The sequence below is a fragment of the Physeter macrocephalus genome, chromosome 10, assembly GCF_002837175.3.
Source record: "Physeter macrocephalus isolate SW-GA chromosome 10, ASM283717v5, whole genome shotgun sequence".
Classification (NCBI taxonomy): Eukaryota; Metazoa; Chordata; class Mammalia; order Artiodactyla; family Physeteridae; genus Physeter; species Physeter macrocephalus.
Genome location: NC_041223.1, coordinates 76882208 through 76909743, shown reverse-complemented (window position 1 = coordinate 76909743; position 27536 = coordinate 76882208).

Sequence of the window (27536 nt, the reverse complement as noted above, 5' to 3'; positions counted from 1 at the left end):
CTTAGTGGAGCTGTCTCCAACCTTGGATATGTTTAATGGGAATGAGGAAAGACATATTAGAACTTCAATTATATATTAATCATTTAAAATTTCTTTTTTTGTCTATGTTGTATAATTAACATAATATTCTACTATTATGTAACATAGAATACAACATAAATATGCATATATTATAAATATAAGCCAATAAAATGTTACTGCTACTAGTCACAATTAATGGTATCTGGGGACAATTGGCTTAAACTATGTCATATACAGTCAACTGGAAAAGAAAGCTACTGGTATTAAAATGTTTTAATTTTCACATTTTACCTTTAGTAATTAAAAAAGATTACGATTGAGGTACTCTTTTATAATCAGAAAAAAATGTGGCAAAGCCACTTACTACACAGCATATATATTTTCAACCTTGTTTACAGGTGGTACAGTATGTTTCTTCCAACTGAAGCATTTCAGAGCTAGTGCACAATCCTCCAGCTCTTGTTTTCTGTGTGTGAATGAGATAGACTTTGCAAAGGTTTGGAATCTAAAGAGAAATTTACAAAAACTGAGGAGTAAGACTTTACTTATTAAGGTGCTTACACTTCAAAAATTGTTACCATAGTATAACCTTGTCCAAACTGATTAAAACAAAATGCAGGTAATAATTAAAATCCTGGAAAATTCTGAAAAAGTATGAATGAATATGTTTCTGATCTTCAAATCAGGATGGACTTTTAAAGCATACTGTTATGTAATAAATTATTTCCCTCAAAATTCATATATTGAAGCCCTAACTCCCAATGCAATTGTATTTAGAGACAGAGCCTCTAAGGAAGTAATTAAGATTAAATGAGGTCATAAAGAGGGGACCCTCATCAGTTATAAGAAGAAGAGATACCAGAGCTCTATCTTCCTCTGGAAGAGCACAGAAATGGCCATGTGAGGACACATGAAGAAACTGCCATCTGCAAACTGAGAGAAGTTTCAATAGAAACCAACCCTGAAGCCACCTTGATCTTGAACTTTCAGCCTCCAGAACTGTGAGAAATAAATTTCTGTTGTTTAAGCCGCCCATCCTGTGGAATTGTGTTTTCACAGCCCAAGCAGACTAATATAGATGTTGGTTCCAAGAGAGACATGCTGCTGTAACAAATGTGGAAGTGGCTTTGGAACTGGGTAATGGGTAGAGGCTAGAAGAGTTTTGACATGGATCCCAGAAAAGGTTCATGTTGTCTTGAAGGGACTACTGGTAAAAATATAAAACTTAAATGTGATTGTGATGAGAGCTCAAAAAGAAAAGAGGAGACCTGTAGAGAAAGTGTCTATCTTCTTAGGGGATACATATATCATCATGAACAAAATATTGGTAGAAATATGCACCTGAAAGGTGATTCCAGAGAGGTCTCAGATGGCAATGAGGAATATACTGTTGGAAACTGGAGGAAAAGTGATCCTTGTTATAAAATGACATGTACTTGGATGAATTGTATTCTAATGGTTTGGGGTAAGTAGAAGGTTTGTGATGAATTTGGGTATTTAGCCAAGCAGATTTCGAAGAAAAGTCTTGAAAATGCATCCTGGGTTTTTCTTACTGCTTGAAGTAAAACATGAGAGGAGAGAGATGAATTGAAGAAGGAATTGTTAAGCAAAAGCAAAAAAAAAAAAAAAGTTCTGGAGAGTACATTAAAGGGTTGGCTTAGACAATCACTCCATAAAGACATTACCCATGATGTTAATCAGCCATCTCAACAGAAGCCAGAAACAAAGATGGGGTTATACCAACAGAGATATTGCTAGTTTGAACAAAAGGGAATAGAAAATAGATGAAATAAAGGAAGGCTTTGGGTCTTCTGAGATTCTATAGAGCAGAACAATAAAGTTATCCAGCTGAAAATATGCATTTTTTTCCACAAGAAAGGGAAGTTCATCAGGGCTGAAACACCCACCACAGACCCTGAGTGTACAGCTGGAATGACAAGGCTGTTTACTCCTTGGTTTCAGAGGGTGAGGCTCCCTGCTTCATTTCACTGGGCCAGGCTCCCCATCCCAATTCCTCAGGGTGGTGCCACCAGCAGAGAGGGCGAGGTCTCTGCCCAGCACCAAGAGGTAGGTCTGCCACCTATGGTTTTTGAAGTGATATTGCCACACCAGTGGGCTCAGAGAGTATAGAGTCAATGACAGTTGTTTTTAAGCCTTAAAATCTAATGGCTTTTCTTTTTTCTGTATATGGTGTGAGGAAGCATTCTAATCTCATTGTTTACAGGTAGCTGTCTAGTTTTCCCATTATCACTTATTAGAGACTCTGTCTTCTCTATTGTATATTCTTGCTTTCTTTGTTATAGATAAATTGACTATAGGTGCATGGGTTTATTTCTGGGCTCTCTATTCTTTTCCATTTATCTATGTGTCTGTTTTGATGCCAGTACCATACTGTTTTGATGAATGTAGCTTTGTAGTATAGTCTGAAGTCAGGGAGTGTGATACATCCTGATTTGTTCTTTGTTTTTCTAAAGATTGCTTTGGAAACCTGGGGTCCTTTGTGGTTCCATATGAATTTTAGGATTATTTGTTCTAGTTCTGTGAAAAAATGTCATGGGTATTTTGGTAGGGATTCCATTAGATCTGCAGATTTCTTTGAGTAGTATAGACATTTTAACAATATTAATTCTTACCATCCATTAACATGGGGTACCTTTCCATTTCTTTGTTTCATATTCAATTTCCTTCATCAATGTATTATTGTTTTCACAGTATAGGTCTTTTACTTCCTTAGTTAAATTTTTTCATGTGTATTTTTTTTATGTGATTTAAATGGTTTCATTTTCTTGCTTTCTCCTTCTGATATAGTTCATTTTTAGTGTATAGAAAACACTTTCTCACACTATATACAAAAATAAACTCAAAATGGAGCTTCCCTGGTGGTGCAGTGGTTGAGAGTCTGCCTGCTGATGCAGGGGACACGGGTTCGTGCCCCAGTCCAGGAAGATCCCACATACCATGGAGCATCTGGGCCCATGAGCCATGGCCGCTGAGCCTGTGCATCTGTAGCCTGTGCTCTGCAACGGGTGAGGCCACAACAGTGAGAGGCCTGCGTACCACAAAAAAAAAAAAAAAGGATTAAAAACCTAAAACCAGAAACCATAAAACTCCTAGAAGAGAACATAAGTTGTAGCAATTTTTTTTATGTGTTTTCTAATGTAAAAGAACTAAAAGCAAAAATTAACAAATGGACCTAATTAAACTTAAATGCTTTTGCACAGCAAAAGAAACCATCAAAAAATAAAAAAATGAAAAGGCAATCTACTGAATGGGAGAACACATTTTCAGAAGATATGACCAGTAGGGATTAATATCCAAAATATATTTAACTCAAGATAAAAAAAAGAACAAGCAACCTGATTTAAAAAAGGGAAGGACTGAATAGACATGTTTCCACAGAAGACATATAGATGGCCAACAGACACATGAAAAGATAATCAAAATCCCTAAACATCAAGGAAATGCAAGTCAAACAGCAATGAGATATCACTTCATACTTGTCAGAGTGACTGCTATGAAAATGACAAAAAATAACAAGTGTTGGTGAGGATGTGGAAAAAAAGAGAACCCTGGTTCACTTGTGGTGGGAATGCAAATTTGTTCAGCCACTGTGGAAAACAGTATGAAGGTTCCTGAAAAAATTAAAAATAGAAGTGCCATATGCAATTTCACTTCTGGGTGTTTTTCTGAAGAAAACAAAAACATTATTTTGAAAAATATGTACATCACTCCATTCACTGCAACATTATTTACAATAGCCAAGATATGGAAGCAACCTAAGTGTCTGTCAAGAGATGAGTAGATAAAGAAGATGTGTTATATATACACAATGGACTACTACTCAGCTACTATAAAGAATGAAATCTTGCCATCACAACATGCATTAACCTAGAAGGTGTTATACTTAATGAAATAAATCATACAGAGAAAGACAAATACTTGTATGTCACTTTTATGTGGAATCTAAAAAATAAATTAAATAAACAAACATAACAAATCACAACAGACTCATAGTTACAGAGAACAATCAGGTGGTTTCCAGAGGGGATGTGTGTTGAAGGAGGAGTGAAATAGGTAAGGGAGATTAAGAGGTACAAACTTCCAGTTACAAAATAAATGAGTCACAGGGATGAAATGTACAGCTTGGGGAGCATAGTCAATAATACTCTAATATCTTTGTATGGTGACAGATGGTGACTGGACATGTCATGGTGATCATTTTGTGATGTACAGAAATATCAAATCACTGTATTGTGCACCTGGAACCAAAATGTTGGTGTAGGTTGATTTTACCTCAATAAAAAAAAAAAAAAAAAGAACTACTATGATTCAGCAAGCCAAACTGACCTTAGTTGTCTAAAAACTTTATTATCCCAGCTACATAAGGTCTATGTCAAATAAAAAGAGGCAATGGAATTTTTTTTTTTTTGCGTTACGCGGGCCTCCCTCTGCTGCGGCCTCTCCCGTTGCGGAGCACAGGCTCCGGACGCGCAGGCCCAGCGGCCATGGCTCACGGGCCCAGCCGCTCCGCGGCATGTGGGATCCTCCCAGACCGGGGCGCGAACCCGGTTCCCCTGCATCGGCAGGAGGACGCGCAACCACTGCGCCACCAGGGAAGCCCGAGGCAATGGAATTTTTGATGATCTGTAGAATGTGTTGGAATTAAAAAAAAAAACACACAAAAAACACAAACACAAACAGCAGAGGCCATAAGCTAGATTGGGAAAGAGTTAATGCCAAGCAGCAGTGGAATGATAGCCTTGGGAATCAAAGAGTAGGGACAGATGGGAAAGAGTTTCTGGAATGAAAATCTGTGGGATTTAGAAATTAATTGGCTGTAGAGAAGAGGGAGTGGTAAATAACTACTGTGAGGTTTAAAATCTAGTTGACTGAGCGAATTGTGGTGTTATCTATCTACATCAAGTGCTCAGCCATGTTTCTCTGAGGCTCAGCTGGTCATGGTTTTTATTATATTTCCCCAGATTTAGCTGAGTTGGGTTTTCACTTACTGAATCCAATCAATAAACATAGCAACCAGTGATGACATGGAAACAATGCAAGTCTGGGACCTTGGGAAGACATATCTGAACATTCTATGTATGTGTAACACTGTGTGTTTGTGTGTGTGTGTGTATGTGTGCGTGTGTGTGCACGCGTGTGTGTGTGTGATAGAGAGAGAGAGAAAGAGTGAGAGAGAGAGAGAGAGAGAAGGGAAGAGATAGTGGGCACAATACTAATTAGCAGGTATCCAGCCATTGATCTGTGCTAAGCATGGTTCTTAATATGCCTTCACTTGCAGGAACTTACTTAAACATCAAAAATGATGACTACGTGCTCTCATTACATCGATTTTTACAGATGAAGAAGCAGGCTTAGAGAGATTAAGTGCGTTTCCTAGGGTCAGAGAGCCAGTATGTGGAGGCTCAATGACTCGTTCCATTCAATCTGACTCCAAGGCCTGTGATGATGCCCCATAATGTCCTTCACTATCCAAACCCAGAGTGGTAGGGAGAATGGTTGTGCAGACCACAGAATCTCGGATCCTTAGGACTTAGGCAACAGGGTCATTGTGGAGGTTAGAAGGAAGGGGCTGGTCACTTTGGGAGAAGCCCTGTGTTCAGATGACTGAAGCATAGGAAGAGATGGCTGGTGCTGGAAAAGGAGGAGCATGTTTAATCCAGGATCTGTGACTGGGACGACTCACCACTCCTTCAAAACCTGGATGCAGAGCTGGGGTTAGTGGGGTTAAGAGAGTTGGCCACTAAAGAGCTGAGTTCCCTGGACCGAAGGACAATGCTAGGTTATAAAGCCTGTGTTCTAAAATGATTCTAGGATATTTCTTTAACATCTTTAAATACTTTTAAACACTCCTCAGAATCTACTTATAAGACATTATCCACATTCAACAATATATGAGAAGGTACAAACTTCCAGTTATTAAATAAATGTCATGGGAATGTAATATACCTCATGGTAACAGTAATTTATTGCATATTTGAAAGTTGCTAAGAGAGATGTGAAAAAGCTCTCATCACAAGGAAAAAATTGTACTATGTGTGGTGATGGATGTTCCCTAGACTTACTGTGATCATTTCACAGTATACACAAATATTGAATCATTATGTTGTCCTCCTGATAATAATATAATGTATATGTCAATTATACCTCAATATAAAAAGGAAAAAATATATATATATGAGAGAAATTCAGTCTCAGAAAAAGCAATCTAGACCTAAAGACGAACTAGGCAGACAGACCATTCTACACAGACTAACACACTTGAAATACTGACCACTGCAGACTTCTGTGAGCCAGAATTAATAGACTACTATGAATGTTGTTTCGCTGCCTGGCATTCATTGTCCTCCTCTTCCTCAGGCATCTGCCTCCACATTCTGTTCTGTTCAGGCTCCTCCCACGATTCCAGGCAAACTCCCTCTGAACCCTGCCTATCGCTCAGAGCAAAGCCACCCACTTTCCTGGGGACAGGTTACAGTCCACTAGGCTGAATGAGACAAAATAGTTGCTGGAGAATTTCACAAAATTCCTAACCATTTTTTGCCCCAGAAATAACTCATTCCCACTTTTGATAAATGAGGAAATCTTAGCCCCAGTTTCTCCTGGCAGCCACTTTATGATCATGAAGCAATCAGCTTCAATAAAGTAACATTCTGGGTGGTGGTTTGGAAAGAAGAACAGAGACTTCTAGAATATTTTTTAGTGGCTGGATCCACTGATCTGATGTCTGTCCTAACTTTGGATTCACACTTCTATGAACAAATTGTTCTCATTATTTAAGCCATTATTAGGCAAAGCTTCTGTTTCTTGCTGACAAACGTATTCTATTGATATGCTGACAGTTTGGTTAAACCTAGAAGTGCAGACATATGATTATGATCAGCTATAATTACCTGTTTGGTTTCACAGACCTTTTGAGACATTGATGTCTCTAGAAATTATAATACTTTGGGTATACTGACTGCTGTATCTGGACCCACAAAAGCAGACACGCTGACGATCTATGTCACATTGACTAATCCTGATGGTTACACGGGTCGCCTAGCCAAAAGGTCCCTGTGCATCTGTCCAGCCCAATCTTAGGAAACCCCTCAGTCATAAGCCAACAGGAAAGCCACCACCCTACCTAGACTCTCATGCTGTTGTGTTTAGTTGGTGGGTGAACTAGGGATCTGGCTCAGCTGCAAGTGGACATTCATTCTAAGCTCTCTCAAGTTGCTGTGGCCACAAGGAAATAATCTAAAAGTGTTAATATAGGAGTTTCCAGATGGCTTAAGGTCTACTTTTCCAAACCTCATGACATCACTTCTCCCACATTCTATTGGTCAAGCAGATCACAGGCCAGTCCAAATTCAAGGAGAGTAGAAATAAACTTAGATTTGAAACTTTTCCTTGAAAATTAAACTATAAATTGTAGAGCAGGGCCTCTGACAATGAATACTTGACTAAAAGGAATCCCTCCTTTGAATTATCGCATACCTGTTAGATGCTATTTTAGAACAACAGTTTACACATAATTCTCCAAATATGTTTTTAATGATTTTTAAATTATCTTTCAGAAGTCTCTAGATCTAAAGATGGGAGAGGGAGATCGGGGGAAAGCAGATGAAGCTAACCCTCACTTCCCACCTGATCTTCCACTTCCTACTTCGACCAACTTTATCTGTTTTACCTATTGAGCATCTGGACAATATTTCATTTGGAAAAATAATCCTCTTGCTAAAATTCATTTAAAGAAATTTGTGCATTTTATATTATTTTATATAATAAATCACATTTTAGCAATTTGGGATTCTAAGTCTTAAATTTTTAAAAAAGTAAACCTGGTGTTCAAATCTCTCATATTCAAGCTTAGTTATGTTTCCAGGATGACATTTTGTAGAAAAGTATGATTCTAAATATACATAGAAAAATCTAGGATCATGAACTTATGTATAACAGAACCAGATTATATGCTCACTGCACATAACAATTTGATATTGTTCTTGATTTTGAGTAAGAATACAACTGACCCTTGAACAACATGAGCTCCACAGGTCCACTTCTCTGCAGACTTTTTTCACTACATACCTGCTACATTACTATATGATCTGCAGTTGATTGAGTCCTGGGATGCAGAACTGGAGACACAGAGGGCCGACTGTGAACTTACCTTTGTATTTTCAACTGCAGGTTGGGGGTAGTTGGTGCCCCCTGCAACTTGTTAAAGGGTCAGCTCTGTATGTTCTCCTAGAAAGGTCAAAACAATGTAAAATTTGTTTTATGAAGAGGAGAATTAATGTGTTAGTAAGACAGTGATTTTTGTTTTACCTTCAACTGTAAAACAAAACAAAAAAAAGAAAAAGAAAAATAGACATATTTAGAAGTTTCATATAAGATAAGATTGAAGGGATTATAGTCCTTCACAAGATTCATCCTCTTACTTTTTAAGAGTTGGGATAACGTGCTTCTCTGTTCCATAAAATAAATTTCCACTGAAAGTAGAAAAAAATAACCTCTGCCTTGCATTATGACCATCATATCATACCCTGTACATTCTGAGTAGACAGATGAGGTGAAATGTCTACATTTTTTTAATCGCAGTAAGTCAACTTTAAGATTGCCTATATTCTTAGACAAAGTTTAATAATTTCCAGTGCTGATACCTTTAATCATTCATTGTGCCTGTAACAGAAAGATGGAACTTATTTCTAAAATAGCAGTCTTGTCCCTTGCACTGAAGAAAGAAATCCACAATGTTAATTGATCACTGTGACAGTTTTCATGGTCAGAAATAGGACCGAGGCAAAAAGAGAAAGTACAGTTTCGATTTATCTTCCTTAGTAGTGTGGGACAGGCAGAGAGAGAGAGAATCTGAGCATGCAGTGTTCGACTTTATCCAGTGATTTAAACTTTATGTTGATAGATAATGGAAAAATATTTTTTCTCAGCTCTAAAGAAGATGTATTCCCCCATCTAATCATTTTATTATTTGCTTATTTATTCTTTCAATAAATATTTCTTAAACACTTGTATTTTTAAAAATATTATGCTAGTCAATGTTGTTCTAAGAGTGAAAAAGATGATACTAGTTAATAAAATAAAGAACCAAAACAATATGAAAAATATTAAAGATAAAATTCAAATGAGTTTTAGCAAAGACAAATTTATCTAAATATGTGGTGACTATTTCTGACAAGTTTCATACATACATTCTGCAAAACTAACAGAGATTGCTATTTTACTGAATTAAAAATTAGACTATTGAATATTTTTAGAGGGAAAATTATATAAGACAAATTCAAAAGGCTTAAAAAAGAACTCAAAATAGTATTTTACTAAAGACCATTTTAAATATAATAAATATTTCTTATGAAATAGAAATATTTGTTGTTAATACTAAGGGATAAAATATATAGCACTATATTTTAGAAACTTTAGTTAGGACTTAGTGAATTCCCCTAATGCCGTTAAATGGTGAAAGTATTTTAAATTCTAAAAAAATTTATGGAATCATAGTCTGTTTTGTCTCATAAAATCTGCTACCTTCAAGTGAGCATATTAAACCAATACTTGTTAGATTTACATAAACTATGTAACTTTACATAGAGTATACCAGAAACTTACATGAAATATACCAGATCTTATCCAAATATGCATTAATTTTTCATGCTACCATCAGTCAGTATGAAAGAGTGTGGGTAGCAGGATTATCCAACATCCCATATATATATATATATATATTTTGTTTTGTTTTGTTTATTTTGTTTATTTTTATTTTTTAACATCTTTATTGGAGTATAATTGCTTTACAATGGTGTGTTAGTTTCTGCTCTACAACAAAGTGAATCAGTTATACATATACATGTGTTCACATATCGCTTCCCTCTTGCATCTCCCCAACATCCCATATTAAAAGCAACCAAAAACATTAAAATTTTTTTCCCTTAAGATGCAAATATGTACCTTTTAAGTCATGGTATTTTTCCAAAGAAACAATAATAAAGTTTATATTAATCACTTAAAGTTCTTAAAGGATGAAAGTAGAAGAAAAACAAAATCCAGCATAAAATTTATTGAGAATTTGCTTATTTCTTGTTTGTTGTTATTTGTTATTCACTTGTTATTTTCACTTTTGTAGATGAAGAACTGAATTTTGAGGATTTAGATCCCAATCTAGTGCTGCATCTTTCCTCCAAAGTCATGCTTTTTGATCTGAAAGCATGTGTAGTTTTCAATGCCATACTGACTCATTGACATTGTGTAGATGTTCATGTACAGCCTTTAACACATATTTCCACAAAGCACACTGATGTAAATAGCAGAGGAAGGATTAAAGCCCGGGTCCTCCCGCTTCAAGCCCAATGCACTTTCACTATAAGTTAATGCTTTACTTAATATGATAAATATTGAAATCATATCAAATAATCATAAGGAAAGTTGTTAATTTTCTTAAAAGTGTATCTTGAAAAAAAACACATATTTCTATACTATACCTGATCTCAGATTCTCTATATATTATTTTATCAGTTTGGCAAGTTTAAGATATTTATAAGAGAAACTCTTGAAAAACCTGTTTACTAAATTCATCCCTAAATACCTCTCTAGTCATTAAGAGAAGGATCACACAGAGCTCAGAACAGTAAAATCATTAGGCAGGTTCTCACAGAATCTATTTCAGGATGAGTGACTCATGTAGCATCTATTCTTCACCATATTGTTGATAATTATGATGGAGGGTGGAGAGAGAAGGGGAGAGTAGGAAGGAAATTGCTCCCCTCATAAAAAGCATTACAAAGATTTAAACCACCAAGCTTTTCTCACTGGCACCTTAGAAGTTGTGAATATCACTTTATTTTTCATCAAAAAGACTCATGAAATACTCTCAAAGATTTATATAGAGTTTTTTGTAGGGATATTTCTACATATCTTGTATGTGGGAATAATATGTGATGAATTTTAAGTAAAAAATATCAGTTTCATAAAGTAACTTCTATAGAAGCAAAATTGAATGTATATTCACACACATTTGTTTATTAAAATGATTTAGAAATATTTAATGGAAGAGCTAACTTATTTCTAAAATTGATTCTCATTTATTAAGGAACATAATTTTCTTCTAACATGATGATCAATGCTGAGAGGTTTCTAAACAATGAGGTTCTGCTTATAAAAAGATATTCTCTATGGTAGAATGATTCATGTGGGGAAATCCCTATGAAATCAACCTCACAATTGTTGATATTTTCAAAGGACAGTTTTGTTGATTAATCTGAAAAATGCAAATAAGCTATTTTTATGTCCATATGGATTCAGAATTCTCTCTGATAGAAAACATATCTTCATTAAATTAATTCCTGTTTAATTTTAATTCTTATCGTATATTTTGTCAAAGGATATATTTTCAAACAATATGTGGATGTTTATTAATGTTTGTATATATTGTATGCATAGACACAGTGGCTATTATGACACAAATTCTCCAGGAGAACAGTGCTCACAAAGCATTATATGCCATTGATGAAACATAGTACCTATCAATTATCATTATATCACCTATAGATAGCCATCATTAATCTTTTTTTTAATCCTAAGTTTGCTTAAGAATCTAAAGAAAGACATTCAACCACCACCCACTACCCCCCTTCCAAAAAATAACTTTTGTGCACTAAATCTTTCATTCCATGTCAGAGAATCCATAGACATTCAATTTGGCATTTAACAATGTAACTTATAATAGTCTACATTTTAAAAACCAGTATCCATAATAACTTCATTGATTTTTCAATAAGCATTGATTAGAAATTGAACTATTTGGAGAAAGAGAGGAATGATATCTTAATCCTAACCTTAAATCAAATGAAGTCCCATGTTTAAAGAGTGAAATCACATTTAAAAAATTAGAATGCCTGTTGTATTTATATGACTTCTAGCTGCTTAAAGATTATTTTTTCACCATTTAAAAATTAACTTGTCTGGAGTCGACAGAGCAAACTCAGAATTAAACGGAACCAGAACTCAGAGAACCTTCTGGACTTCAGGGAACAAACTGAACTAAACAGAATCAGAACTCACCGGGAGTCCCCAGGCTCACAGAACCTTCCAGAGTCCACCATGTATCCTTCCCCCCGTCAGGCTTGGCGCTCAGGTTGTTCACCGCTGCTATGCTGGGCTGTCCTCGCAGCCTGGCTGATCTGTCCACTCCTGTGGTGCTGGGGCTGCTGACGCTGCACTGTTTTGTGTGACGCCTCTCATTGTAGGGGGGTCAGAGCCTAATCCTCCTCATCGTGGACCACACACCTGCCCGCTGGCATCACCCGGATCTTGTTAAAGTGCCGAATTCTAGGCTTCGGGCAGCGGATTGTTAGAGAATCTGCGTTTGACAAGGTTTCTCAATGATCTATAACTACATAACAAATCACTCCAAAACACAGATGCTAAAAACAGTGAACATTTATGATCTCACACTGTTTCTGAGGGTCAGGGAACAGCTTCACTGGATGGCCCCAGCTCAGTCCTTCCTACGGCTGTAGGAAGATTTGTCCAAGGCTGGCGTGGAGCTGGAGGGCCCACTCGCTCTGCCTGGCCAGTCAATGCTGGTGTGGTCAGAGGTGAAAGCTCCTCATCACGGGGCCTCTCCACCCCATGGGACAACTCGAGTGTCCTTACAACGTGGCAGCTGGGACCCCACAGCACGTGGTCCAAGAGAGCCAGGAGGAAGTCCCAGTGCCTCCAAAGTCACCTGTGTCATTACACAGGTTGGCACCACTCAGACTGCCAGGGGCCACTGAGGCCGTGACTGCCAACGGCAGGCTCACTGGGGCCAACCTGAGACTGCCCACCGTACCCGTTACAGCTGGGGAAGCACTAGCTTCTCCCCAAGCTCACACTCCTGATGCATGGGGGCTGGGAAGGTTTTAGAGATTCCTTGGTGTTCGAGGCATCACGCCTCCTTCAGGGCAATGGGCTGCTCGCCCCCACCCGTCTTGGAGAGGCCTTGCTCGTCCCCTGCTGGAGACGCCGCTTGGACGAACACACCACGACTCAGACCCGCCGAACACATGGTCTGTTTGAACAGGGCAGTGGCCGGTGAGCCCCACTGTCTTCCCAAGGAGTTGAAGCAATTCCCTCTCCTACCAGCATGTCCATTCCCCCACATCAACACTTGGTTTTGTCCAATTTCTATTTTTTACCCATTTGGTGGGTGTGAAATAGATGTCATCATTTTTTCACATGAATTTCCAAGGTTCCTAATAAAGCTTATTAGCCATTTATGTTTCCTTTGTGTGAAATGCCCATTTTTCTATGACACTGATCCTTTCTTGACCATTGGCGTTCTTGGATATTTTGGATATTAATCCGTTGCAGTTACATGGGTTACAAATAAAAATAAAAATTCTAATGCTGGGTAAAACTACCATATGCTGGGGGAGAGTCAAATAGCTAATTAACTCTCCTCCCCATGAACATTCAAGCCCTGAATAATGATTACTTGGCCTCACTCAATAACCATACTCTTGAGGAGCAGACTTTTCTTTATGAAAAATTAATATTGGAATGAGGTGCCACTTCTATTGTACAGCCAAGAACACTCCCTTGGAAGATACTGCTTCATTGTAGAGAAGGATTTAAAAGACCCTCTAAGTTATGAAAATGTAAGGCAAACAGGCAATCTTTGCCAGTGAAAGTTTGTGTGTAGGTGTAGGTGTAGGTATGTAAAATGGGTGTGTGTTTGTTGTTTAGGAACATTTGTCTTTCCCCTTTATGTGAAATGGGGAGATCCCTTATTGGGATGTGCTGAGGTGGCCCCATGTAGGGGGAGTGGATCAAGCTCCATGGGGAGGACTTATTCCAGCACCTCAGGAGGCTGTGGCTGGGTTCTTCTCCAATGTGGCCCACCTGACACTGTGCTAAGCATTAGGGGAAATGGCTGAGCATGTGTGTGTGATCTAAAAGAATAGTGTCCCCCCTCAGAGCTCAGGGGTACGCTGCTCGGGTGATGGGAAGAAAAGTGCTGAATCAATAGGAGTATCATAGCCACCGTGAACATATTTCCTGCCATCAGAATATGCAGGACTGACCACCTGTAACTTCATGTGGTAGATACTCAAGCCACGGCATTCGTGGACTGGTCACACTTCCTGCTTTACTCTCTCTTCCCTAGAGTTCCTGCCCAAGAATGGCGGTTGGGGGAGGCCTTGGGAAATAAGGGGACTTCCTGAGGGAAGGTGGGTGCTCAAGCAATAAACTGAATAAGTAAAAGTGAGTTGATTGTGTTTGTACTCCAAGCTAGTAATGTGGATCATTCCAGTTACACTACTGACTTGGATTTCTACCAAGTGAGTCATTTCCCTTATATGGTCTTTCTCTAGATTTCTTAAATGTATCCCCATAACACCTGCAGTTAAACCCAATGTCTCTGGGGATATAAGAAGCAAAGGACACAGCCTATCTCTGAGAAAAATGGACCCAGAGGGTAATAAATAGGGCTTTGAGAGCAAGAAACCTGTATGAGGTAGTGTGGTTCTTTATGTTCCTTCTTTCTTACATCCCAGCATTCTGCCTGTCTGAAGCTATCTCACAAGGACATTTGCAGGATCCACTACGTTGGCCATTCCATGAAAGCAAGAGTTCTGCATTGTTTATTGACCTATAAGACGGCCAGGTAGAAGCTCAGTAAATATTTATTGAACAAACAAATGAACCTAGTGAGCTAACGGACTAACAGAAAGTATCTAAACACTACCATGTAGGACTGAAGATTGATGAGGGTTAATTTCTGTCCATTGAAAACACTACTAGGGAGGGAGAAGTTTTCCAAAGGAGTATTGGTGAGAGGAAGGAACATGTTAATACGAACATACTGGGGAGAAACCTTGTGTCATGGAGGGCTTCAGTCTAGGTCCCTGGGAGCTAAATTGAGCCAAAGAATATTTGATTACTGATGAGTATTCCTACCAAGAGGAAATAGAGAGCTTCAAAGAAAGGGAAGTAAATCTCGATTTTCTGGGCCTGATGCCAGAGAGTCCAGCACATTGAAGATGGACGACAAAGGAGACAACACCTTAAGACCTATTCCAGATTGCATATTTTCCTTCCTTTGTGAGTTAGCGGGCATTGAGTAATTGTGTCCAGGAAGTAATAGAGAACGTGGGGAAAGATGTTTTCTGTTGTTTTCTCTGTACTTTTAGGAGATACACTGTCAGGGAGCTTGAGGTCTAAGTCATATTGTGATGTCTAGACTATATGAGAAGAAATGGGATGACAGTAAGATATAACTTATCCAAGGATGCTTGTGGCTGAACATGCATTAATGGTTCGATTTCTCCTAGTGACTGGAAAGATCAGGGTAGCCTCTAGTTACTGGGAAAGAAGAATATTTTATCTTTGATTAAAAAAAACATTACCTGTTAGGAAACTCTATTGTTGCAGGTTTTCTTTGCAAAGTATTTTACTTTGTACTATATTATTCATTATGCTAATGTAGAGAATGATCTAGTAAACCATCTATGTCTTGCTACTGTAGCATGGGAATAGTTTTGAAAAAACGTAGAATTGTGAAAAGGTACAGAGTTTCTTGAACTGAAAGGTTTATACTTAATTCAAACAAAATTGGAAGGCTTTCTGCAAATGTGATAATTTCAAAGCATGGGAGTTTGAAAGACTGAAAGATCTTACAGTCTCCAGAAATTTTGAGTGGAAAAATAAACACATTTAGAACATTAACTCATGTGGGGCTGGGTTCTTAATACTGTAAAGGTAGAGGTAAAACTTAGCAGACAACAACGTTTTACAGTTTATAAGTATTTCCTTGTTAGTGAAAGGACTGTTTAAATGTGTGAAAAGCAATTTTGCCAAAATAATAAACTGGTAGTGAGACTGTTTTTCACATTTAGCATTACATACATTAATGAAACTTAAGTAGAATAAAGTCAACTAAATTATAACCAATAAATTAAAAAATAAAAAAATAATTTTATAAGGCATAATTGGCATGCAAAAAAATGCTCAAAGATAGACCAGTTTTTCAAATCGACATATCTGTGTAATGAGCACTTATAACCAATTTACACAACACCCACACAAATATCCCTCATGACATTTACAGTCAACCTTTCCCAACCCCTACCCGAGATCCAGGTAACCATTGGTCTTTCTGTTACTTTGCATTAGTTTCCCTTTTCTAAAATTTCATATAAATGGACTCTTTATACTCTTTTGTACCTGGCTTTTTTCAGTCAACATAATATTTTTGAGTTATTTCCATATTGTTTTGCATATAAGGAATTAATACTCTTTTTAAAAATAAAAGCATTTTTTAAAAGTAGAATAAAAACCATAGACAACTACAATAATAACAAAAGTATTTTCTTATGTCAGAAAGAGTTAATATAAATTAAAAGGCACATGGAAAAATGGATAAATGGTTTCTATAGATAAAACAAAATATCACAATTTTTGATATATATAAATCAATTAGGTAATATTTACCATTACCTCAATAAAATGGATAAAGGAAATTTATAGAAAACTGGCAGAGAATAATAAATATGAATGAATAACAAACATATAAAATATCCAAGCTCATTAATAATGAAATGTGTGATAATAAAACTAAGGAGATACTTATTTTTTACTATAAAACAATTAATATAAAAAAGAAAATATGATCATAATAAATATCATCAGGATACAGTAACATGGACATATTCATGTACTGTTTGTAGCAATCTCTACAATTTAAATTTGTAATTGAAAGTTTCCCAAAATAGAAATTTCCAAGCACAGATAGTTTCATAGGAGAATTCCACCAATCATTTAATGAAGAATTCTACACAATATTTTCCAGGAAATAGAAGAGGAGGTAAAACTCCCAGTCCATTTTATGAAGATAGTATCACCTGATACCAAAACCAGACAAGAAAAGTATAAACAAAGAGCAATACAGATCTGTATTTCTTATGAATATAAATGCAAAGGTCTTTGACAAAATCTTAGCAAATGAAATTTAGCAATACATAAAATAATTATGTACCATGACCAAGTTTACTCGAAGGGATGCAAGTATAGTTCATTATTTACAAATTAGTAAATGCAATACATACTATCAACAGGCTCAAGAAGAAAAGTCACATAATTTTATCAACTGATATATAAAAAAGCATTTGTCAAAATTCAACAGTCATGGAACAATTAATTCAAAGTGGCTTATGATTAAGTGTTAAATGTAAAGTTCTAAAACTCTTAGAAAATGCACTAGAGTAAATCTTTGGCATCTAAATCTATGCAAATACTTCTTAGCCTTGCCACCAAAAGCAGAATCCATAAAAGGAAAAATTGATAAATTAGACTTTGTCAAACATTTTAAAAAGCAGCCAAAAATGTTTGCTCTGTGATGGTACGATTAATAAGATGAAAAAACAAGCTACAGACTGGTAGAAAATATGTGCAAACCACAGAATAGACAAAAAGACTGTCAAAAACAGTAAGCAACCAAAAATTACAATTAGAAAATGGGCAAAAACATGAAGAAATATTTCACCATAAAGGATGGACAGGTGGCAAATAGCACATGAAAAGATGCTTAACATAACTAGTCAGTAGGACAAAATTATGTGAGCTATCACTGCATATCTATTAGATTGGCTTAAATGAAAAACACTGAAAACACCAAATATTGGAGACAATGCAGAGAAATTGGACCACTCAGCTATTGCTCTGTGTGTGTTTTGCCACTCTGGGAAACAGTTTGGTAGTTTCTTAAAACACTAAACATACAACCAAGCAATTGCACTCTTGTGAGTTTATTTCAAATAGATGGAAAAATACACACACACACACACACACACACCTGTAACAAAAATGTTTATAGCAGCTTTATTTGTAACAGTCAAACTTGGTCCTTTACTGGGTTAACCCACTGTCCTTCAGTGGGTTAACCTTGAGTGGGTGATGGTTTAAGAAACTGTGAAGACAAATACTGTATGATATCACTATATGTTGACTCTCAAAAATACAGCCAACTATTGAATGTAGCAAAAAAGAAACAGATTCACAGATTTAGAGACCAAACTAGTGTTTACCATTGGGGAGAGGAATAAGGGAGGGTCAAAATAGGGGTAAGGGATTGAGAGGTATAAATTATTATGTATAAAATAAACTACAAGGATACACTGTACAGCACAGGGAATATAACCAATATTTTATAATAGCCATAAATGGAGTATAATCTTTAAAAATTATGAATCACTGTAATGTATGTCTATAAATTATATAATATTGTACATGAACTATACTTCAATAAACGAAAGGAGAAAAAGAAATACAAAGAAACTGTAATATATCCATACTAGTACTCAGCAATAAAAAGGAATGCACTATTGATACAGACCACAGCCTGGATTTATCTCCATAGATTTAGGTTGATTGAAAAAAAAAATTACAAAAGGTTACAAATTATATGATTCTGTTTATACATGGTTCTTGAAATGACGCAGTCATAGAAATGAAGGATGTATTAGTGCCTGCCAGAGGTAAGGAGGAAGTGGGGCAGGAAGGAAGTGATTGTGGTTATAAGTTGCAAAATAAGGGATTCCTGTGGTGATGGAAATGTTCTGTTTCTTGTCAGTATTAATGTCAATATTCTGGTTGTGATAACGGTACTATACTGTATAAGGCATTACCATTGGTAACTGGTTAAACCATACTTGGGGTCTCTGTATCATTTCTTATAACTGCATGTGGGTCTGTAATCATGTCAAAACAATAAGTTTAACTAAAACAATAAAAGGAAATGTGAAGGTCAAAAAAAAAAAAGGAAAAAAAACCCAAGAAAGAATATGAAGAATATGTATGTTTTGAATTTAAAGCCCATAGAAGATATTTTATAAGAATTTAAAATGCTATCTTAAAGTTATCCTAGTGGGATCAAAGATTAATCTCAGTGGGTAAAAAGTTCACATTGTTTTTTCAGATCTGAAATAAGTGAGGAAAATTTCCTTAAATAATAATCTAGAGAAAATCATATACAAAGGAAAATTAATGGAAACATTTATGTAAATTATATACTTTTGAATGAATAATTTACATTTAGAAATTTCAAAGATGTAGATTCACCAATCTATTCAGTTGTGTTACATTTTAATTTACTTTCACTACGTGCCTTCTTTCAAAGAGGTCTTTCAAAATAAATTTTAATTATTCATTTAAATAATGTTTATTTTGTACTTTTGAGACACTATGTTTGAAATAAATAATGTAATTTTACAATATATCACAATATATTATTTATCAAATTAGAAAATTAAGCAAGGCCTCTCTTTTCAGAGGTAGCGCTTGGAACTTTCAGGCCAGTGAACAAACACACTAACAGGTATGGCTAAATTTCTATATTCTAATGCTTCCAAATTGAACTTTTCAAGAAAAACAATTTTATTAGAGAACCTTCAGAATAATTATTACTACCTATGAGCTACCTACTTGCTAGGCTCTATGACAGATGACAAAAGGAAAACAGTGAAATGCTGCGGTCTATTACAGTAAGTTGTTTAAAGCAATTTTTCAGTTGAAGTTGTATTTTGTTATTCTGAATGAGCAATTTAAAAATATTAGCTCATGGCAATATCCTTGGAGAATCTTGTTAAAAACAGTTAGCAGGTGGTTAAAATGAGAACCAGCTTGGAGAACTGTAATTTATCATGAATTTTTTACTCATTCTAAGCAAATATTTATTTATACCTAATTTTATATTAGGGATTCTGTAACGTCTTCCTTTAAGAGGGCTTCCAAAATTACATAAGCTTCAAGCCCCCGAAAGTCGAGGTGCACACCAGCCTGCATCCAACCCCCGTCACATGGTGCAGTGTCTTCTCTGCTGCCTGACATAACCTGCTCTTTCATGGGTTCTTATGCAGGGTATCCAGGTCCTGCAGTGGTCACCTCTGATGGAATTTCCTTCATGTGGGCAGTATGTTTCTAGCATCTGGTTACTTGAGGTGTCAACCTCGACCTCTGTGTTTCCAGTTGTCGTCTCTTCTTTTGGGATCATTTTTCTTTTGAGATGACGCTTCATCTCTTTGCACCAACAACAGTGGAAATACAGCTCGTTCCAAATGCAGCCCTATCTCTACTCTACCCAGTCAACACCCACCCAGCCTCACCATTAGACCTGTCAGATGGGTACAGCTCATTTATCCACACTTGAGGGGGCAAACCTGTGAGTGGTCCCCATGGAGCACCCTCACTTACTCTAAGGATAGGACAAGATTCTTTGCTTTTCCCTGAGTGAGACTGACTGTGCTCTCTAAATGAGTCCTTTCCATAGTTTTTGGCAACTCTGTCTCACAGAGCCTCGCCTTACAGGATAAGATGATCTCTGCTAACCTGTTTCCTCTTCTCACTGTGGGCTGCATGATATGCTATGTTTACAGAATATTAAGTCAGCACTTTGGGTGACAAAATCCAGACAAAAACAACCCCATTTTAATCACCTATTACATATGCTTTTTTTTTTACATCTTTATTTCACTATAATTGCTTTACAATGGTGTGTTAGTTTCTGTTTTACAACAAAGTGAATCAGTTACACATATTTCTCCATATCTCTTCCCTCTTATGTCTCCCTCCCTCCCAACCTCCGTATGCCACCCCTCTACGTGGTCACAAAGCACCAAGCTGATCTCCCTGTGCTATGCGGCTGCTTCCCACTAGCTATCTATTTTACGTTTGGTAGTGTATATATGTCCATGCCACTCTCTCACTTTGTCCCAGCTTACCATTCCCCCTCTCTGTATCCTTAGGTCCATTCTCTAGTAGGTCTATGTCTTTATTCCTGTCTTGCTCTTAGGTTCTTCAGACTTTTTTTTCTTTTCCATATAAGTGTGTTAACATACAGTATTGTTTTCCTCTTTCTGACTTACTTCACACTGTATGACAGACTCTAGGTCCATGCACCTCACTACAAATAACTTAATTTCATTTCTTTTTATGGCTGAGTAATTCCATTGTATATATGTGCCACATCTTCTTTATCCATTCATCTGTTGATGGACACTTAGGTTGCTTCCTTATCCATTCATCTGTTGATGGAAACTTAGATTGCTTCCATGTCCTGGCTATTGTAAATAGAGCTTCAATGAACATTTTGGTACATGACTCTTTTTGAATTATGGTTTTCTCAGGGTATATGCCCAGAAGTGGGATTGCTGGATCATATGTTAGTTCTATTTTTAGTTTTTAAAGGAAACTCCATACTGTTCTCCATAGTGGCTGTATCAATTTACATTCCCACCAACAGTGACGGAGTGTTCCCTTTTCTCCACACCCTCTCCAGCATTTATTGTTTGTAGATTTTTTGGTGATGGCCATTCTGACCAGTGTGAGATATCTCATTGTAGGTTTGATTTGCATTACTCTAACGATTAATGATGTTGAGCATTCTTTCATGTGTTTGTTGGCAATCTGTATACCTTATGTGGAGAAATGTCTATTTAGGTTTTCTGCCCATTTTTGGAATCGGTTGTTTGTTTTTTTTGATATTGAGCTGCATGAGCTGCTTGTAAATTTTGGAGATTAATCCTTTGTCAGTTGCTTCATTTGCAAATATTTTCTCCAATTCTCAGGGTTGTCTTTTCACCTTGTTTATGGTTTCCTTTGATGTGCAAAAGTTTTTAAGTTTCATTAGGTCCAATTTGTTTATTTTTGTTTTCATTTCCATTTCTCTAGGAGGTGGGTCCAAAAGGGTCTTGCTGTGGTTTATGTCATAGAGTGTTCTGCCTATGTTTTCCTCTAAGAGTTTGATGCTGTCCCGCCTTACATTTAGGTATTTAATCCATTTTGAATTTATTTTTGTGTATGGTGTTAGGGAGTGTTCTAATTTCATTCTTTTACATGTAGCTGTCCAGTTTTCCCAGCACCACTTATTGAAGAGGCTGTCTTTTCTCCACTATATATTCTAGCTTCCTTTATCAAAGATAAGGTGACCATATGTGCGTGGGTTTTTCTCTGGGCTTTCTATCCTGTTCCATTGATCTATATTTCTTTTTTTGTGCCAGTACCATACTGTCTTGATTACAGTAGCTTTCTAGTATAGTCTGAAGTCAGGGAGCCTGATTCCCTCAGCTCCCTTTTTCTTTCTCAACATTTCTTTGACTCTTCAGGGTCTTTTGTGTCTCCATACAAATTGTGAAATTTTGTATTCTAATTCTTTGAAAAACGCCATTGGTAGTTTGATCGGGATTGCATTGAAACTGTAGATTGCTTTACGTAGCATAGTCATTTTCACAGTGTTGATTCTTCCAATCCAAGAACATGGTATATCTCTCCATCTATTTGTATCATCTTTAATTTATTTCATCAGTGTCTTATAATTTTCTGCATACAGGTCTTTTGTCTCCTTAGGAAGGTTTATTCCTGTATATATTATTCTTTTTGTTGCAATGGTAAATGGCAGTGTTTTCTTAATTTCATTTTCAGATATTTCATCATTAGTTTATAAGAATGCAGGAGATTTCTGTGCACTAATTTTGTATCCTGCTACTTTACCAAATTCATTGTTTAGCTCTAATAGTTTTCTGGTAGCATCTTTAGGATTCTCTATGTATAATATCATGTCATCTGCAAAGAGTGACAGCTTTACTTCTTCTTTTCCAAGTTGGATTAGTTTTATTTATTTTTCTTCTATGATTGCTGTGGCTAAAACTTCCAAAACTATGTTGAATAATAGTGGTGAGAGTGGGCAACTTTGTCTTCTTCCTGATATTAGTGGAAATGGTTTCAGTTTTTCACCATTAAGGATGATGTTGGCTGTGGGTTTGTTATATATGGTCTTAATTATGTTGAGGAAAGTTCCCTCTAGGCCAACATTCTGGAACGTTTTTATCATAAATGGGTGTTGAATTGTGTCAAAAGCTTTCTCTGCATCTATTGAGATGATCATATGTTTTTTCTCCTTCAATTTGTTAATACAGTGTATCACGTTGATTGATTTGCATATATTGAAGAACCCTTGCATTCCTGGGATAAACCTCAGTTGATCATGGTGTATGATCCTTTATTGTGCTGTTGGATTCTGTTTGCTAGTATGTTGTCAAGGATTTTTGAATCTCTGTTCATCAGTGTTATTGGCCTGTAGTTTTCTTTCTTTGTGACATATTTGTCTGGTTATGGCATCAGGGTGATGGTGCTCTCATAGAATGAGTTTGGGAGTGTTCCTGTCTCTTCTACATTTTGGAAGAGTTTGAGAAGGGTAGGTGTTAGCTCTTCTCTAAATATTTGATAGAATTCACCTGTGAGGCCACCTGGTCCTGGCCTTTTGTTCGTTGGAAGATTTTTTAATCACAGTTTCATTTTCAGTGCTTGTGATTGGTCTGTTCATATTTTCTATTTCTTCCTGGTTCAGTCTTGAAAGGTTGTGCATTTCTAAGAATTTGTCCATTTCTTCCAGGTTGTCCATTTTATTGGCATAGAGTTGCTTGTAGTAATCTCTCATGATCCTTGGTATTTCTGCAGTGTCAGTTGTTACTTCTTTTTCATTTCTAATTCTATTGATTTGAGTCTTCTCCCTTTGTTTCTAGATGTGTCTTGCTAATAGTTTATCAAGTTTTTTTATCTTCTCGAAGAACCAGCTTTCAGTTTTATTAATGTTTGCTATTGTTTCCTTCATTTCTTTTTCATTTATTTCTGATCTGATCATTATGATTTGTTTCATTCTGCTAACTTTGGGGTTTTTTGGTCTTCTTTCTCTTATTGCTTTATGTGTAAGTTTAGGTTTTTTATTTTAGATGTTTCTTGTTTCTTAAGGTAGGCTTGTATTAGCTATAAACTTCGCTCTTAAAGCTGCTTTTGCTGCATCCTATAGGTTTTGGGTCATCGCATTTTCATTGTCATGTGTTTCTAGGTATTTTTTTGTTTCCTGTTTGATTTCTTCAGTGATCTCTTGGTTATTAAGTAGTGACTTGTTTAGCCTCCATGTGTTTTCATTTTTTACAGATATTTTTCCTGTATTTGATATCTAGTGTCATAGTGTTGTGGTCAGAAAAGATACTTGATAACATTTCATTTTTCTTAATTTTACCAAGGCTTGATTTGTGACCCAATATATGATCTATCCTGGAGAATGTTCCATGAGCACTTGAGAAGAATGTGTATTCTGCTGTTTTTGGATGGAATGTCCTATAAATATCAATTAAGTCAATCTTGTTTAATGTATCTTTTAAAGCTTGTGTTTCCTTATTTATTTTCATTTTGGATGATCTGTCCATTGGTGCAAGTGGGGTGTTAAATTTCCCTACTATGATTGTGTTACTGTCTATTTCCCCTTTTATGACTGTTAGTATTTGCCTTATGTACTGTGGTATTCCTATGTTGGGTGCATAAATATTTACAATTGTTATATCTTCTGTCTGGATTGATCCCTTGATCATTATGTAGTGTCCTTCTTTGTCTCTTGTAATAGTCTTGTTTTAAAGTCTCTTTTTTTCTGACATGAGAATTGCTACTTCAGCTTTCTTTTCGTTTCCATTTGCATGGAATATCTTTTTCCATCCTCTCACTTTCAGTCTGTATGTGTCCCTAGGTCTGAAGTGAATCTCTTGTAGACAGCATATATACAGGTTTTGTTTTTGTATTCCTTCAGCCAGTCTATGTCTTTTGGTTGGAACATTTAATCCATTTACATTTAAGGTAATTATCCATATGTATGTTCCTATTACCATTTTCTTAATTGTTTTGCATTTGTTATTGCAGGTCTTTTCCTTCTATTGTGTTTCCTGACTAGAGAAGTTTCTTTAGCATTTGCTGTAAAGCTGGTTTGGTTGTGCTGAATTCTCTTAGCTTTTCCTTGTTTGTAAAGGTTTTAATTTCTCAGTCAAATCTGAATGAGATCCTTGCTGGATAGAATAATCTTCATTGTAGGTTTTTCTCCTTCATGATTTTAAATATATCCTGTCACTCCCTTCTGGCTTGCAGAGTTTCTGCTTAAAGTTCAGCTGTTAACCTTATGGAGATTCCCTTGTGTGTTATTTGTTGTTTTTCCCTTGCTGCTTTTAATATTTGTTCTTTGTATTTAATTTTTGATAGTTTGATTAGTATGTGTCTTGGCATGTTTCTCCTTGGATTTATCTGGTATGGGACTCTCTGTGCTTCCTGGACTTGATTAACTATTTCCTTTCCCATATTAAGAAAGTTTTCAACTATAATCTCTTCAAATAATTTCCCAGTTCCTTTCTTTTTCTCTTCTTCTGGGACCTCTATAATTCAAATGTTGCTATGGTCCTTGTTAAACGTTTCTTGTATTTTCTCCATTCTATTTCCACGATTTTGGATCATCTTTACTATCATTACTCTGAATTCTTTTTCAGGTAGACTGCCTATTTCCACTTCATTTGTTAGGTCTGGTGGGATTTTGCCTTGCTACTTCATCTGCTGTGTGTTTCTCTGTCTTCTCATTTTGCCTGACTTATGGTGTTTGCAGTCTCCTTTTCACAGTCTGCAGGTTCAAAGTTTCCCTTGTTTTTGGTGTCTGTCCCCAGTAGCTAAGGTTGGTTCACTGGGTTGTGTGGACTTCCTTGTGGAGGGGACTAGTGCCTGTGTTCTGGTGGATGAGGCTGGATTTTGTCTTTCTGTTGGGCAGGACCACATCTGGTGGTGGATTTTGGGGTTTCTGTGGCCTTATTATGATTTTAGGCAGCCTCTCTGCTAATGGGAGGGGTTGTCTTCCTGTCTTGCTAGTTGTTTGGCATAGGGTGTCCTGCACTGTAGCTTGCTGATCATTGAGTGGAGCTGGGTGTTGGTGTTGAGATGGAGATCTCTGGGAGGTTTTCGCCATTTGATATTACATGTAGCTGGGAGGTCTCTTGTGAACCAGTGTCTTGAACTTGGCTCTCCTACCTCAGAGGCACAGCCTTGGTGTCTGACTGGAGCATCCAGAGGCTGTCATCCACATGGCTCACAATAAAAGGGATAAAGAAAGAAAGAAAGAAAGAAAGAAAGAAAGAAAGAAAGAAAGAAAGAAAATAGCAAGGAAGAAAGGAAGAAAGAAAGAAAAGGAGAAAGAAAGGAAGAAAGAAAGAAAGAAGATAAAATAAAGTAAAATAAATTAAAATAAAGTTATTAAAATAAAAAATAATTACTAAAATTTTTTAAGTAATAAAGAAAAAAAAAGATAGAAAGAAGAGAGCAACCAATCCAAAAAATAAATCCACCAACGATAACAAGTGTTAAAAACTATACTAAGAAAAAAAGAAAGAGAAAGAAAGAAAGAAAAGAAAAAAAAGAAAGTTATTAAAATACAAAATAAAAAATAAAAATTAAGAATAAAAAAATTAAAAAGTATTTTAAAAAAGAAAGAAAGAAGAGAGCAACCAAACCAAAAAATAAATCCACCAATGATAACAAGTGTTAAAAACTATACTAAGAAAAAAACAAACAAACAAAAAAAAACGGGCAGACAGAAGCTTAGGATAAATGGTAAAAGCAAAGCTATACTGAGAAAATCACACACAGAACCATACACATACACACTCACAAAAAGAGAAAAAGGGAAAAAAAATATATATATATCATTTCTCCCAAAGTCCACCTCCTCAATTTGGGATTATTCATTGTTTATTAAGGTATTCCAGAGATGCAGGGTACATCAAGTTGATTGTGGAGATTTAATCAGCTGCTCCTGAGGCTGCTTGGAGAGATTTCCCTTTTTCTTCTTCGTTCGCACAGCTCCCAGGGTTCAGCTATGGACTTGGCCCTGCCTCTGTGCATAGGTCGTCCAAGGGCGTCTGTTCTTCGCTCAGACAGGACAGGGTTAAAGGAGCCGCTGATTCAGGGGCTCTGGCTCACTCAGGCCAGGGGGAGGGAGGGGTACGGATGCGGAGCGAGCCTGCGGTGGCAGAGGCGGCGTGACGTTGCACCAGCCCGAGGCACGCCGCGTGTTCTCCCGGGGAAGTTGTCCCTGGATCACAGGACCCTGGCAGAGGCGTGCTGCACAGGCTCCCGGGAGGGGAGGTGTGGAGAGTGACCTGTGCTCGCACACAGGCAGCAGCAGCCTCAGTCACTCATGCCCGTCTTTGGGGTCCGTGCTGGTAGCAGCGGCTCGCGCCTGTCTCTGGAGCTCCTTTAAGCAGTGCATTTAATCCCCTCTCTTCACGCACCAGGAAACAAAGAGGGAAGAAAAGGTCTCTTGCCTCTTTGGCAGCTCCAGACTTTTTCCTGGACCCCCTCCTGGACAGCCATGGCGCACTAGCCCCTTCAGGCTGTGTTCACGCCCCCAACCCGACTCCTCTCCCTGCGATCTGACTGAAGCCCGAGCCTCAGCTCCCAGCCCCCGCCGGCCCCGGCGGGTGAGCAGACAAGCCTCTCGGGCTGGTGAGTGCCGGTCGGCACTGATCCTCTGCAGGAATCTCTCTGCTTTGCCCTCCGCACCCCTGTGGCTGTGCTCTCCTCCGCGACTCCAAAGCTCTCCCCTCTGCCACCCGCAGTCTCCGCCCGCGAAGGGGCTGCTAGTGTGTGGGCACCTTTCCTCC